The sequence below is a fragment of the Barbatula barbatula genome, assembly GCF_947034865.1.
Source record: "Barbatula barbatula genome assembly, chromosome: 2".
NCBI lineage: Eukaryota > Metazoa > Chordata > Actinopteri > Cypriniformes > Nemacheilidae > Barbatula > Barbatula barbatula.
This window is the reverse complement of record NC_136767.1, coordinates 7,159,186-7,174,882: the sequence shown is the minus strand read 5'-3', so window position 1 is coordinate 7,174,882 and position 15,697 is coordinate 7,159,186.

Sequence of the window (15,697 nt, the reverse complement as noted above, 5' to 3'; positions counted from 1 at the left end):
TTAGGAAAGATAAAAAAGCAAATTTTTATTTGACTATTCGACCGGATCCCAAGTGTCTGGTGGTGTGTCAGGAGTGTTGGTATGTCAGGCTAGCAGGCCGGAGTCTGGACATCTAAATCTTATTAAGGCTTTAAGTTATGCATCATTAACAGTGTGACCGGTGGGTGTCATTACAGGTTGGTGTCAGTACATATGTCCCCAGGCATCATTCGCCCTGCCTTAGGTCACCTCCTTGCCGATATTTAGTTTAGACGAGAAGCAGAAGAAGCACATTCAATAACGTTTAACTGTAGGTGGCCATTACGTTGAACATTAAAAAAAGTATTTTTTACAAAAAATAAATGCAAGAATTACAGTGATGGCTTGTATATGTATATTACAGTATATTTTTGTTAGAGATATGGTGTTTAATACATTTAACTGTGAGAAAAGGTATTTTTTACAAAAAATAAATGCAAGAATTACAATGATGGCTTGTATATATATTACGGTATATTTTTGTTAGATTTACGGTGATTAATACGTTTAACAGTGAGAAAAGTATTTTTTACAAAAAATAAATGCAAAAATCACAGTGATGGCTTGTATATATATTACGTTTTATTTTTGTTAGATTTACGGTGATTAATACGTTTAACAGTGAGAAAAAGTATTTTTTACAAAAAATAAATGCAAAAATCACAGTGATGGCTTGTATATATATTACGGTTTATTTTTGTTACAAACACGGTGCCAGTGTATTTTACAAAGAAGTAATGTTTTTTTTTCCCCAAAAAACTGTAAAAAATACTGTTTTGGCTGATATATACATTTACGGTGTTTCATTGCTGGCTTAAATTCCAGCACTGTAGGGCTGAGCGAACTGGAGCCCAGGGAAGACAGCCTATTGGCTACTACTACTACACCAACATCCAAATATCATTCTGGAGAGTTCTAAACACATTCTAGAGTAAAACCATTAATATCATGTAATTAACACAGATTATTTTTCAAAATGAGAGATTATTAAAAGATTTTTTTTTTAAAATACAAATAAAAAACTGGCAGGGAGGTCGGCGCCCCAGCGCCCTCTATGGGCGAGCCGCTGCTGGTGGAGCGGCATGAATATGACGATGATCTGCATCATTCAAATTCACTCGATGCAATTTAAAAAACAACGGAAGCAACGGTCAACTGTACACTTCGCTTCACGACCAGCATCAGAAGAGATCGTCTTTCACCTTTCGCTGAAACTTGTTTACAGGAAGGATGCCATTGAAATGCAAAGAACCGTCTGACAAAGAGACTTGTATAATACATCCGGGGAGTCGGGCCAGGTAACCGGAAAAATCTCATTTTATTAATAATGCACCACCACATTTAACCAAAATCTTGTGTTTTTGGGGGTCGGGGTACAAATCATTTGTATTAATGCTTATTTGAGGAGGTTAAATCATGAAAGGCATTCATTCCTTCCACTGGAAAAGGGCCCTGGACTTTTTGTTACTAGAAATATCTTTGCATATGAAGGAAAATGTGAAAACAAAATCATAAAGGAATTGAATTTGAGTTAAACTCCCTCTTTTGAACAATCGATTAATCGATAATCGTGTTTTTATATACGCTTTAAGATAAACCGTGTGCAATTTCAATACTTGAATCCATTGTAGAGTATTTTCTCCATATATTTACCAAAGACGGTTTAAAAAAATGCTGTTTGAAACTGCCTCTGTTTACAACTTCATGTGAGGCATAGATGTGGATGGTGCATATACTACATACAGTATATAACCATCACTGATGTTTCAGCTCTGCTTCTGCAACACCAGCACACGCTGCTCACACGTCAAATGAAGCATCTATGTATACAGTACAAATGTTACATTTCAGCCTTTTTAAGGCATGAATAAATCACAATCACAGGAAAAAACCTTTTACAGATGCTATTTCAGTGCTAAAAGATGAGTGACACAACGGCACATTATTGAATGCGGTGGGACTTTGAGTGAATTAGCTAACCAAGCAACATACAATAGATTTTGTGTTTCAAAGCCTTTTTTTTTTCCGCAGAAATGTATACCTGCTGTTCATGATCATCCTTACATCTTTCAACTTGTTTGCCATCCCTTTGGACATGGCCTTTTCTGAGGATATCCACAAAAGCTCACACAAGATTTGGTTATCTTTAAATGTCATCTCAGACATAGTGTTCTGTTTTGACATCTTGATAAACTTTCGAATGGGATTCTTCAAGGAACATGGTCAGGTAGGAAACCAGCCGTAACAGCGTTCTGGGTGAAAAACAAGAAACGAAATGAAAACTAAACCTTTGCATTAGCCAGATTACTGATGAACGCCTTAATAATGCCAATCACACATTTTTAGAAATAGTCCAGTTTAACTGATGACAACAACGTAAATATGATTATCTTACTTAGCTGCACCGGTCTATGTTTTTATATTCAAAACAGATTTTCAGTCCGCACTTTTTTGTTCCGTCTAGGTGCCCGTTCTTGATCCTCAGCTGATAAAGAAAGACTATCTAAGCTCGTGGTTTGTTCCAGACCTGCTGGCTGCGTTTCCGGCGGATGTCTTCATCATAATTTTGGTGAGTTTGCTTATTCGGCCTTATTAATATCAGTCACATTGATGATATCAACTATTCGACGTCTTACTATAAAACCATATTTGATTTGTTTCAGGAAAACTATCACGTTGACACGAGCTCGCTGATGGCCTCAAAGATCATGAGGATCCTCATGTTTGTGAGGATTCTGAGCATGATACGTCTGCTCCGTGTCCCGAAACTCACCAGGTTTTTCTTGGAACTTGAAGAAGTAAGGAATAGCCAGTTTCTTGCATACAAAAGTAGACATTTTTGTTGTTGTATGGAGAGTGATTGTAATGGTTGCATGGTGTTTTCGTACGTGCTTGTAGGATTTACACATCCAGCTTGTAGCAGTGAGAAGACTCTTTAGAACCTTGTTTGTTGCAGTGGTGCTGTTTCTTATTATGCACTGGAACGCCTGCATCCAGTTTTTCCTCTCCGGGCTGCGTGAATTTCCACCTGATAGCTGGGTCACACAAGAACACCTCCTGGTAAATGGTACATGGTTTTTAATATGGTGAGAAGTCACGTGAATTGAATGCCTGTTTTATTCTTTTTTTGACACATTACGTAGAATGCCTCAATTGGAGAGAAGTACTCATCTTCTTTCTTTCGTGCATTCTGCCAAATGACCGGGACACTATGTGGAGCTTCTGACCCTCCGACACGTACGTCACACTTCCAACATGCATTCGAAATACTTAAATTCAGCGATGCTTGCATTTAGACGAACTCAGGGCTTTGACCAAATCCTTAACAATAAAACTTACCACAACCTAGTAAAAGCAAGCAGCACTCAAAAAGGATGTAAAAAGATGCAATAATGGCGTTTGCATGGATGTGTTTCTCTGATTTGTAGGTATTGAAGAACAATGGGCCGCCATCATAAGTATTGTGATTGGCCGATCGATGTTTATTGCACTTGTTGCTTTGCAGATAGCAACATTTGCAGCTAGCAATGCGAACGTAAAAGAGGTGCTCTTTTGTAACATTTGCTCATTTTTATTAAATGAACTGAAGGTACGTCAGATAATATAATGGCATATTTGATATGTTACATCTGTAGCTGAAAAACTTCGAACATCTGCCCAAGGCATTGCGCAAGCGTGCCATTGCAGGCTACAGATGGCAACAGAAAAGGAGCTGTCTTGGCCTCCTGCAAGAATCGCTAAAAAAGGTTTGTCAAATTGAGAAAGTTAGATTTTTTAAAATATGAACTGATGTGTGCAGTTATACCATTTTGTCAAATGTTGTCACTGACCGATCAAAAGAGTGTAAATGTGTATACCTTCTAAAAGTTTATTTTGTTCATGTGTAGGAGCAAATTAGCATATTCATGAGCTCAAAGCTAAAAGACATTCATGTTTCGTACTGTAGGATGTTATGAAAGTCATGTGCCCAAACTTGATGAAGGGATGGCTGTTTGCTAGTGGCGATGTCACGCTGATCGAGGCCGTTCTGATGAAGCTGGAGTGCGAAATCTTCCAGACAGGCGACATCATCATCCAACGGAACGGTCCTGCTGACAGGATGTTCTTCATCGAGCGTGGACGGGTACACGAGGAGATCAAGTCTTTCCAGCAGGAGCTCTTGTCTGGAGAGTACTTTGGAGGTGGTGTATGAGAAACTTGCTTTAATTCAGTTTGAACTTTACAGAGACACACATCATATCATTTTTACCAAGAACTTCCTACTTTTGACAGGAAGCTGGTAGTATGTGTGAAAGAATTCAGACATAATTCGGACAACTTGGAAAACGACCGAAAAACCTTTAAGTGTGCCATTGGTATATTTAAAAGAAAATATACATACAGTATATACTGTACCGCCAGTCTACTTTTTATGTTGACTTACTGTAGATCTACTTGTTTTCATCATTTGATGGAGAAATGCCGTACTCTATAAAAGTGTTATGACGTATTTGGCTTGTAGTTAAGTTTCTTGCTTATATATTGAATGTTTTTTCTATTTGGATTTCTCTGTTATGTCTTTGCAGAGATCAGTTTGCTCTTGGGAGGACAGCAGCCTGCTCAACTTCGTGCCTTAAGTTCCTGCACACTTTTTTCCTTGTCTGTGGACAAGCTGCAGGAACTTGAGAAGAGCTTTCCTGATGTGATCGCTGATCTGCGGGAAGCGGCTCATCAGCACCTTTCAGATATCGAGCGTACGAAGCCTTTTCAAAGCAGTCAGACTGGGTGTAGTGGCTTTAAAAAAATTCTTTATGCTGAAAAAACAATGCGAGTGACGTTACAGTCCATTTAGCAATGCTCAAAACAAAGCTCAGAAGTTCAGCTTATGTTGGTGTATTATGTATGCATTAACTCTCTGCTAAAGTGTTTTGTTTGTGTGCTTTACAGAAGGTGCTGCGGAGGATGAAAATGAAGATCAAGTGTGAAGAAGATGGAGTGCTTATTAATTAAAACTAAGAAACGTTCACACACTTGTCTCTGATTTTTTGGGCTTCGTTGGTTCTTGTCAATACTAGTGTTAACATATGGAAACATTTAGTGGTTTGCCCTTTAGTGCTCAAGTCACAGTTTTGGCCATCTTATCTTTTAATTTGACATTATTTGAAGATGAAAATACCTTTGCAGTAGTGTAATGCTATGGAGGAAGGTATGTCCCCAGTACATAAAAGGGATTTATATGTGAGGTTTGGCCGTGTTTTCCCCACCTTGTGGCGTGTAAAGGTATCAAATTCAGCTACACTGTATCCAAGGGAACCATCACCGTAAATGATCCAAACCTGTAACACACACATCGCACCACGTGGGAAAAGCTGTTTCAATAACTGGGGCAAATGTCACTACAGTCAGGTCAGCTAGGTCCTCTGGTCAAACAGAGATCAATATCAAAGCATTCAATACAATTTAACTTCTTTACAGTCTTACCTCAGAGTCAGGTCGACAGAGCTTGGCCCCCAGAGCAAAACCTCCTCCAACACCCAGAGTCCCAAAAGCTCCTGGAGTGAATAGCAGAAAACAGAATCATCAATTCCTTCAAAACGGTGCTTTAGATGTTCACAAACAGGTCAAAAAATATCGATAGTCCTGCTAACCTGGGTCTAGCCAGCGCAGCGGGCCCCGCGGCCTCATGATATAAGCAGCACTGCCGACAAAATCTCCCCCGGCGGCCACTATGATGCTGTCCTCATTCAAAAGCTCATCCACCCGGTGCAGAACATTCAGAGGATTCAGATGCATCTCTGTCTTCTCATCTGCTTTGGCTCTGAGATAAACAAATAGGCAGCGAGATGAAACTAAAGGGAGTTATAGGTCATAGGTTTACACATTCAGTCTCCTGAGACAAAGCTGACATGCAAGCAAGAATAGAAAAGGTGGGGAAATTCACCTGTTAGTTTTCTCTTTGACGTAATCTCCTTCTTTCAGACTTTGAGGCCATTCCTCTGGGCATCTGTGTCCCTTGAGGGCTTTAGAGAGACGCAGGAGGAAAGAGCCAGCATCGCCTGAAACATTTGGAAAATAAATTGTCAGTGTAGAACCCCTTTTTTAGTAGTGTATATGTACTGTATGTATACACAGGTTATAACTTAAGTTATACAAATATGATGTAGCTGTAATCCGCTGAGCGGCTAAACTGGGAGTGCTTGAGTATTTGTGACGCATCAAAAAGGACATCATACATACAAAAAACAGAAAGCTTTCCAATACTCCAATTATTACTCCACAAACATGTTGCAAAAATAAATTGCTGGTCAACAAAGAGTACACTTACTCCCCATTCACCCCCTCCTGACCCACAACAGGTGAGCAGGTGCCCGATAACCACTTCCTACATATCTCACGACCCCTCCCAAATCATGTGACGCATTTACCATTTCATGTCCACTACAGATGGATTTTGATTCTAGTTTATTTAGTGCAGAGCTTTTTAAACTTCAAAAGGTCCCAAAAGATATACATATTTTATATACATATAATATACACAATAAAGTACAGTCTCTTTACAAAACATTGATCACAAGATTGTAAGTGTGTAATGTAAATGATGTGCCCAAATGATAAAATACTGTAGTAGAGTATACTATAATATTTACTATAGTAAACTGTAGTAAAATGTCAAGATACTCCGGTATAGGGTGTTCAATTAAGTATAGGCCTATTACAGTTACTATAGTTAATACTATAGTACAGAGAATTTTATTTTCATTAATGTATTATACATTATGTATTCAGGAAAGAAATTAAACTGCACTTCTTCACCTTGAATGGCCACTGTTGGTTTCCAGAACATGTCCGAGTTCTTCAATAGCTGACTTCTGTCTCTGTTAACTGCAATGATTTTACTCCGTCGGTTCAGCACCCTTCCATAACCCAATCTGAAGTCACACACTGTGCCTACAAACCAAAACAAATCATGTATTGACATCTAGAAAAAGAATAGCTTAGTTTTCTAAGCATTCCGAACAGTATAAAACCATAGAAAATAAAAAGACACTAGATGGCGCTGTTACTCACCTGCCAGCAGCACAAGATCAGCATCTTTCAAGGCATCTCTCCTGTTCTGTCTGATGTGCAGTAGACTGTTCTTTCCCAGCATGCCCCGAGACATCCCAGCCAGGAAGCAAGGAATGCCTAAAGACTCTAGGGCCTTTCTGTAAGACACACATCCAAAAAGAGAGTTCAAACTTCAACCATGAGTTACATGTCCGGGTGCTATAAATCAATAATTGTTGCCGTTTTTGGCTCATGCTTACACAACTAAAGCATTATTCTATATGATCAATTTATTCAATACATACAGTAACTGTGTTGGTTGCATATGAAGCATAAAAACCCTTTGGACCTAAAGCAGTGGTTCTCGAACTGGGGGCCCCAAGATTGATCCAGGGGGTAACGGAATTTGTATCATACTTTTCACGCAATCAAACACTAGAAAAATAACCAAAATTATTTATGTTTCAGCATTGTATAACTGAATATGTTTTTGGTTTCTTAAAATTCTAGTTTAGGATTATGCGACTTTATTTTGGGGAGGGTCGAAAATGCACTGTACAACAAGGAAAACATTTGAGAACTACGGACCTAAAGGGAAAGTTCACACCAAGATTTAAACTTTTTTTTTGTAAGAAAAATAAATATTTGTTCTGCAGAATACAAAAGAAGATATTTGTTGGTAGCCAAACAACACCACCCCATTGACTTGGCCCCAAAATGATTTCTCAACATATTTTCTTTTCCACATAAAAATGAACCAGAAGTTTTGAACCACATGAGAATATAATTTTTTGAGAGAATTTTTTTTGAGTGTTATTTTATACTTCTAATGCCCTTTATTGCAAAGAAAAATAAATAGTAAGCAGGTCTAAAGTAGCAGAACGGGTTTTTTCCCGATATGATTTAAAAAAATGTAAAGGTGTCAACCAGTATATGTCAATATTAAATGTTTAATGTTTACTGTTTAATGAAGGAGGGGTGTCTTTAAATATCTAGACTGGCACCACAAAGACAATAGGTTTAATATCCAGAAGGGGATTGATGAACTACTCCATGAACGAGTATGACACAAACTGGGTAAAGACAGAATGGCTAAATGACCTGACATCATCTGCAGGTGTAGGCGGCAAGGTTGCTTGGCTGCCCAACAGTATGACGGGTTTCTTGGCTCGGCTCACCAGTTCCACACATCTTTGAATCTGGAAATTAATGAAACAACTTGAATACCGAGTCATGTAAATAAGATGTAATCTGCCGTGTCTGAAGTAAAAGTCACAGCTTTCTAGATCATTTCATTCTGCCCTGTTATGGTTCATGTTAAAGATGATGAGAATCAAATGAGATCTAATGTGACGCAACCATAAAAGCAATTAATAATACATCTCAAATGGCCATTAAATGATTGACAGGTCTCACCTCATCCTCTGTGGCCTGCGGGATGTGAACGGGAAGTGGGGAGGGATCGTCCCGGTTACGTATGTAACCTCTGTTCCCTGATGGAGGGAACAAGACGTTGTGTCGAAGCCGACAGATGGGGTTCGCCCTTGAGAACCAATCGTCTCTGACTATTTTGAAAAGGCCAATGAAATTGGCGAATGAAATTTGCATGCCGGGCTCCGCCCCCGGATATCCGGGTATAAAAGGGGAGCCGGCGTGCTCATTCATTCACCTTTTGTGCTGAGGAGCCTGAGAGCATCTCGTGACTGCTGCAGCGGACGGCTATTGTCGTGGCAAGAAGGACACAACGTCTTGTTCCCTCCATCAGGGAACAGAGGTTACATACGTAACCGGGACGTTCCCTTTCTGTCGGTCTCTCGACGTTGTGTCGAAGCCGACAGATGGGGTTCCTATGGAAAACGCCACGGCACTAGCCGCGTCACAATCTCTAGCGAAGCGACGTTGACCGGCCTGGGCGAGCCACACGTGAGCGCTATCGCGAAATTTGTAACCTTCCAGTGGGCAGGCAGGGGCTCCCAGAGCTTTTGGCAAAGATGAGTAGCCCCTGCCCTCTGCCAACTCAGACGGCCCCATTGGCTGTTCCTTCAATGAGGACGTGCGCTACGGAGACCACTTCCCACCCTAGGGGGGAATACAGTGGAGACACCAACATGGTCTCACCAAATAGGGGAGAACTCATGGGAGGTATGTGCGGAATGCCGCAAGGTGGATGTCCACCTGGGGAGGTCATGGGTTGCCACGCGGGGAACCATCTCATGACGACATCTCAGACGGAACCACCCTAGTGGGGGGTTACTACGTGTGGGGCACTAGGTCCGGTTAGAGCTATATGTAATAACTCAGCTTGATACCCGGCCATAGGCGGCAGGGCTGCTCCGCCGAGCCCGCCGCCCTGAGTGCTATTGATGGATGGACGGACTGCCTATTCTTCACCCTTGGGGAAAGAAGGGAGGCAGCCCATAGCGCACTGGTCCACCTCAGAAGGGGAATGGCGCTATGCGCAGGCGTACGCCCCACGACTGCTGGTCTCACCTGCTGGCAAGACTCGAGCTGCCGACTCCCCACGGAGGTTGTAAGCCTCTGCGAGGTATAGCGTAGCCCAACCCGCAGCTCTACAGATGTCTGCCAGAGAGGCGCACTAAGCCGATGCCCACGAGGAGGTCACACCCCGAGCGGAGTGTACCGTCACTCAAATGGGCACGGGCTAGGATCGGCACGCCGTAGTGACGGCGTGTGCGACCCAGCGCTACAACTCTCCTCGGATACAGCACTCCCGTTGCTGACCTCCATAACAGACAAGAGCTGCTCAGGGCCTTGAAGCCCTCAGTGTGGTTCGAGTAGAGGCGCAATGCGCTTACTGGACACCCCACGTACAGGTTGGGTCTTTCTCCCGGTGTGGGAGCGCCTGCAAGTTCACCACCTAGTCCCAAAGGGGGGCGGCGGAACTTTGGGCACGTAAGTCGGCCGGGGTCTCAGGATCACATGAGAGTCACCGGGCCTGAAATTTGGCAATCGGTGGACACGGAATGCTTGCAGGTGCCTCACCCTCTGGATGGACTCGAGCCCCAGCAGGAGAGCCAACCCCCCTCGCAGAACGAGGAAGGGGCTCTCGGCAGGGCCCGAAAAAAGGGGACCCAAAGGTCCACCTTAAGGTCCCAAGAGGGTACGGGGCGCGGACGAGGCCTTAGCCCCTCGCGCCCTAGAGGAACCTAATAATCAGGTCATGCCGCCCCAGAGGCTCACCAGCAACTGGTACGTGATAACCGCGACAGCGGGTACCCACGTTCCAATGTGGAAGGGGAGATTACTCCCCAGCCTCTCCTGCAATAGGACAGCACGTTCCTGAGCGAGCAATTCCGCGGGTCTTCTCCTCGAGAAGAGCACCAGGACGAGAAGGGGCGCCACTTAAAGGCATCCAGCCTTGTGGGCACGGCCCTTGCCTGAGTGACAGTCTCCACCACTGAGGGGGGTAGGTCATCCAGGAACTCCTCGTCCCATCCAGGAGCCAGACCCAGAGGTCCGGCTCGAACGCCACAACGTGTCCATCCCCTGCGAGTAGGCCCTTCGCCAGGGGATTTGGCCAGGGGGAGTTGTCGTCAGGAGTATTAGCTCCGAGGACCAAGTGTAGTTGGGCCCGTAAGGCGCAACTAGCAGCACTTGATACTCCCTTCCCAGACCTTGCACAGGACCTGCGCAATGAAGCTCACTGGGGGGAAGCGTAGTTCCGCTTGTCCCGCGGCCAGCTGCGCGCTAGGGCCTCCGTGTCGAGGGGGGAGCCTCGACCAGGGAGTGCCCAGCGGCACTGGGGGGTGTTCAGGGAGGCAACAGGTCCACCTGTGCCCGCCCAAACCACACCCAAGCCGGCCGCAGTGGTGGAGTCGTCACTTCGCACGAGGTGTCAACTGACGAGAGAGCGCTTGGCTGTCTGGTTCAGGACACCCGGTGGCGTGTGACCTGCAGGGGCCTTGCCACCTGCTGTCTCCACCAGGGGTGGAGTCGTCACCTCCCACGAGGCGTCAACTGACGAGAGAGCGCTTGGCTGTCTGGTTCAGGACATCCGGTGGTCATGTGACCTGCAGGGGCTTTGCCACCTGCTGTCTCCACTGGAGGCTGCGCGCTAGGGCCTCCGTGTCGAGGGGGTCCTCGTCCAAGGAATGCCCAGCGGTACTGGGTGGTGTTCAGGGAGGCGACAGGTCCCCCTGTGCCCGCCCAAACCACACCCAGGCCAGCCCGCAGGGGTGGAGTCATCACTTCCCACGGGGTGTCAACTGACGAGAGAGCGCTTGGCTGTCTGGTTCAGGACGCCCGGTGGGCATGTGACCTGTAGGGGCTTTGCCACCTGCTGTCTCCACGGGAGGAGGCGTTTTGGGCGAGTTGCGATGACTGCAGCGAGCGAGTGCCACCCTGAGGTTTAGTACGCTACGCCGGTCGTGCTGTCCGGGCCAGTATGCTGGCTCTGCACGAGAGGCCGGAGCCTCATCAGTGCAAGCAGGACAGCTAGCAACTTGAAGGCAGTGATCTGCCAACGCAGGCGGGGGCCCGTCCAGCGACCCGACACTGCGCGCCCATTGCACACCGCACCCGCACCCCGTAGGGAGGCGTCTGTCGTTCCACGACCGGCCTCAAGACCTGCTCGGGGTTAGGATGCGACGGCAGCAGGTGTAATGACGATACGCCTACTGCCGGTGCGCCACGCTCTCCAGGGAACTCATCTCTGTAGTCAGTGCTGTCGCGGTCCCATGTGCGTCAACCCGAGGGGGACAGGCCACCCCCGAGGACACCATGCCCAGGAGCCTCTGAAACTGATTTCATGGGACCGCTGGCTGCTGCCTGAAAGTTCAAGCAGCTCAGCACTGACTGTGCGTGCTCGTGAGCGAGCACGCCGTCATGGAGACAGTGTTGAGTTCTCTACCAGGAAAAGGGGGAGCTCCGCGCCAGGGAGAGCTGCTCTCTTTTTCCCGGCTGACCCGTTTACTGACATGCCAGCCCCTCGACAGTGCCGAGGGAACTGTACATGAGAGTATGCGGTCAGTTGTCATGAACCACTCCTGGCGTCTGACAGACACCAGGACGCGCTTCTGCGCCTCCCGAACGGCACCCTTGCAAGGTGCTGCTCAAGGTATGCAGCGACCCCTGGTTTTGGGGATGATGAAGTGCGGCTGTCGAAGCCACTGGACATCTCGGCCGAGGGGACGGTTCGATCGCCTTCGCCAGAGGGGTGGCAGCCCCGGCCTGGAGCACAGGAACATCCCTGCCTCTGCTGAGGTAAGAGGATGCCTGAAGTCCGGCGGAGGTCTGGCGAGCTGGATCGAATGCCGAGACGGACCACACTCCCAGCCACCGTGATGGTTTGAAATGCTAACCAAGCACCCAGAGACCTCACAGGGGGGGCTGCGATCTACTTCATCAACCCGCGGGGGTTGGTTCAATGACTAGCAGTGCTGTTCTCCCCGGGGGGAACGGCTCCGCTAAATCACCTGCCAGGCGATGGCGCAGCTCGACGCACCGTCGAAGCGAGAGTGCTGAGGGCTGCTTTATACTCGTCATTGCGTGCCGCCACGACGCAACGTCGAGTTGCCGAACACCATCTTTCAGAGGGTGAGAGCGGCTGCAAGTGGGACCCAGAGAGAGACCTCTCCTTGTGAGAAGGCGGGCACTAGGCCCCCGAAGGGGCCCAGAAGGTGTTTGGGACGCGGCAGGGACCGCCCCAGTCCGACCATCCAGCAACCCAGGCTGGGTCGGGCCCGATGGTTCAATCTCTCTAGGTCGTCCTTCTCTTGACGTCCTCCTCCGGGGGGCCACCTGCGGGGGCACCAGAACCGGAGTCGACGCTGGAGAAGGCCAGGGCTGCTGGGGGCAGACCACGTGCGAGACCTCGACGGCCGAAAGGCGGCCGGGTCACAGCAGGCCGGTCTGTTTCTACACTGTCAAAAGGCTGCTGGAGCAGTCCTTGACAGCGCCACCAATCAGCCGACCTTGCGAGAGGGGAGTCGGGAAAGTGGCCTTTCTCGACATCGCCCCCCTGCGCAAGATTGGGTCCGAGGCATCTTTCCGGGCCACTGATGTGGACATCGTCCGACCCAGCCTGCGCTGCCACCGCGGTCCCCGGAGGGCCAGTCGGCGGCGGCACTACTTGGGTCGGTCTTACCCCGTGGGGCTCTCTTTAGCGCCCTGGCCTGCAGGAAGGCCATGCGTAAGAGTGGAGGCAGCTTGGTCCACGGCACTGCCAGCCTCAACACCAGAGATGTTGAGACCTTACATGCCCTGGACGGTGAGTCTAGGTCAAGCCCCCCAGGTGGCCGCCGTCTGCGGATACCCGCGACTGCATGCTCCACCCAGGGTGCATTGACATAGTCCCTAGCTGCCTCCCCGCCCCGAGGGAAGAGAGGGCGATAGAGTCAGCTAGACGGAAGCGCGCCGAAAGGGACGCTCCAGGTCTTACTGAACTCCTTATGCAGCTCGGTAAAACTTGGCACTTGAGCCGGGCCCAATGTGCGAGTACCCAGCCGCGAGCACCAGGGCTGCACCGCAACCCGACGCTCACGGCGGTCCGAGCGAGCATGGCTGACATCTTGACGTCTGCTCTCACCTGTGCTCGACCTCCCGAGGGAGGGAGCTTCAGGGAATCGCCAGAGTCTGATGCCAGCAGGTCGCGCTCCGATGTTGCAAGAGACACCTCATCTCCACGGCTCGTGTCCGAGCGCGTGGCTGAGGAATAAGATGGCTTAGGACCATCCTTGGGGACCTGCTAAACAAGCGAGACGGGGCGCGAGCGGTCCGCGAGCCGACCGGCTGACGGATTAACGCTCACGATAATCCCCACATCACCCTCGCTGCTCGCCGCCGCTGACGGCAGGGCCGTAGCCGCTGCGGTCACAGAACGGGAAGCAAACGAGGTGGTGGCTTGCTCTTGACAGAACGTAGCCAACGTGACGCAACGTCTGAATAGCCGTCCGCCCGCAGTGACGCAACGTCTGACTAGCCATCCGCGCGCAGTGACGCAACGTCTGAATAGCCATCCGCGCGCCGTGCGGGCAGGACGAATCCACGAGGCTGCCACAGTGATCGGACCCCCGAACACTTGCGGCAACCACCGTGTCCGTCCCCGTCCTCGATGAGTGTACTGCACCCAAGAGATCAGCGGGCAATGCCACGCTGAGGAAATTGCTCTTTTAGAAAAATACCTCAGGAACTGCCAGGACGCCCAGGGGAATCTCCGCTGCACCGCGTCGTAGAAATCGACAATTCGAAGAATGTCATCAGATGCGAAGGCTCCGAAGAACAAAAGGTGAATGAATGAGCACGCCGGCTCCCCTTTTATACCCGAATATCCGGGGGCGGAGCCCGACATGCAAATTTCATTCGCCAATTTCATTGGCCTTTTCAAAATAGTCAGAGACGATTGGTTCTCAAGGGCGAACCCCATCTGTCGGCTTCGAAACAACGTCGAGAGACCGACAGAAAGGGATCACGGTTTTCCCAAGCTCCAGCAAATAAGTTAGATAAGTGATTTTTAAGATACCTGGCGGATAACAAACAAAATCACTTTCAACGTAAAAGTGATTGCCTTTCCTTTAATAATGAAATAAAGCGTAAGAAAATTGGAGGAAATAAAAAGTGAGAAATGTTTGACCGTGCAGTGATTTTGCCCATAAGACCTTTAGGAGTGTTTTTAGGGGCAAACTCTTTTTCCACCACATGGAAAGGGTACAGCGTGTCTATGGGAAGCTCGATAAACACTGGGCCTGTGAAATTGTTATACACATCAAACTGTACTTATGCACACAGAGTCAGGTCATGTACTCTCTAAAAAGTGTGATTCACTATATCTTAACTTGTCTGAAAAGTGACATGTTTCAATCACTCACAAAAATGATAAATGATTAAATGAAAAAATGGTCATTCGCAGCATTACCTGGTGTGCCAGACTGTGCCACGGCCAATGCTTTTCTCACAGTAGGAACGATTTCTCTCACTGTTCTCACTGAAGCACAGAACTTACAGAGGGGTTTAAAGAGAGACATCTGGTCAATATCCTGCAGGGCTCCTCTACCCTAAAAAACACAAAAATCGAATGTCAAGAGGAAGAGTGGTGGGTTATTCTTGTACAAATTGTAGATTTTCATATTTATAACAGATCACAAAACCATCACATATGACACACACTTAAAATATTACTGTTCGCTGTATTAACATAAACAATTAATGTCTTAAGCTAGGATCTCTTCTACGTTACACACACAACTCAACAGAATGTTCATATCAAATGTATTTTACAGTAAGATATACTATGTCTGCAACTTTTCAGCACCAATGAGAATTTATGGGATCAGATTAACAAAACATTCTTAGGAGGACAATACTCACATATTTATATCCACATCCTAATTTTATTTAAAAAAAGGAGTTTTATGTTCTTGCCATAAAGATCATCAGAAGTTAGAATAGCTTCACAGATGTTTTATACATGGGTCGAAATAAATTGATAAAGTGATTTTGTGTCCATAGAAAGCACATTAAATGCAAGTAAAATGTCTTTTTACTTACAACGTAAAGTTTCTTGGACAATAAAGTCACAATTTGGTTGAAATACTGTTACATTGTCATTCAGCGTAACACAATATGTACAAATTCAGAATTTTACTTATTAAAATATATAAAACAATTAGGGGAGCATTTACATTTTATTGTGCTT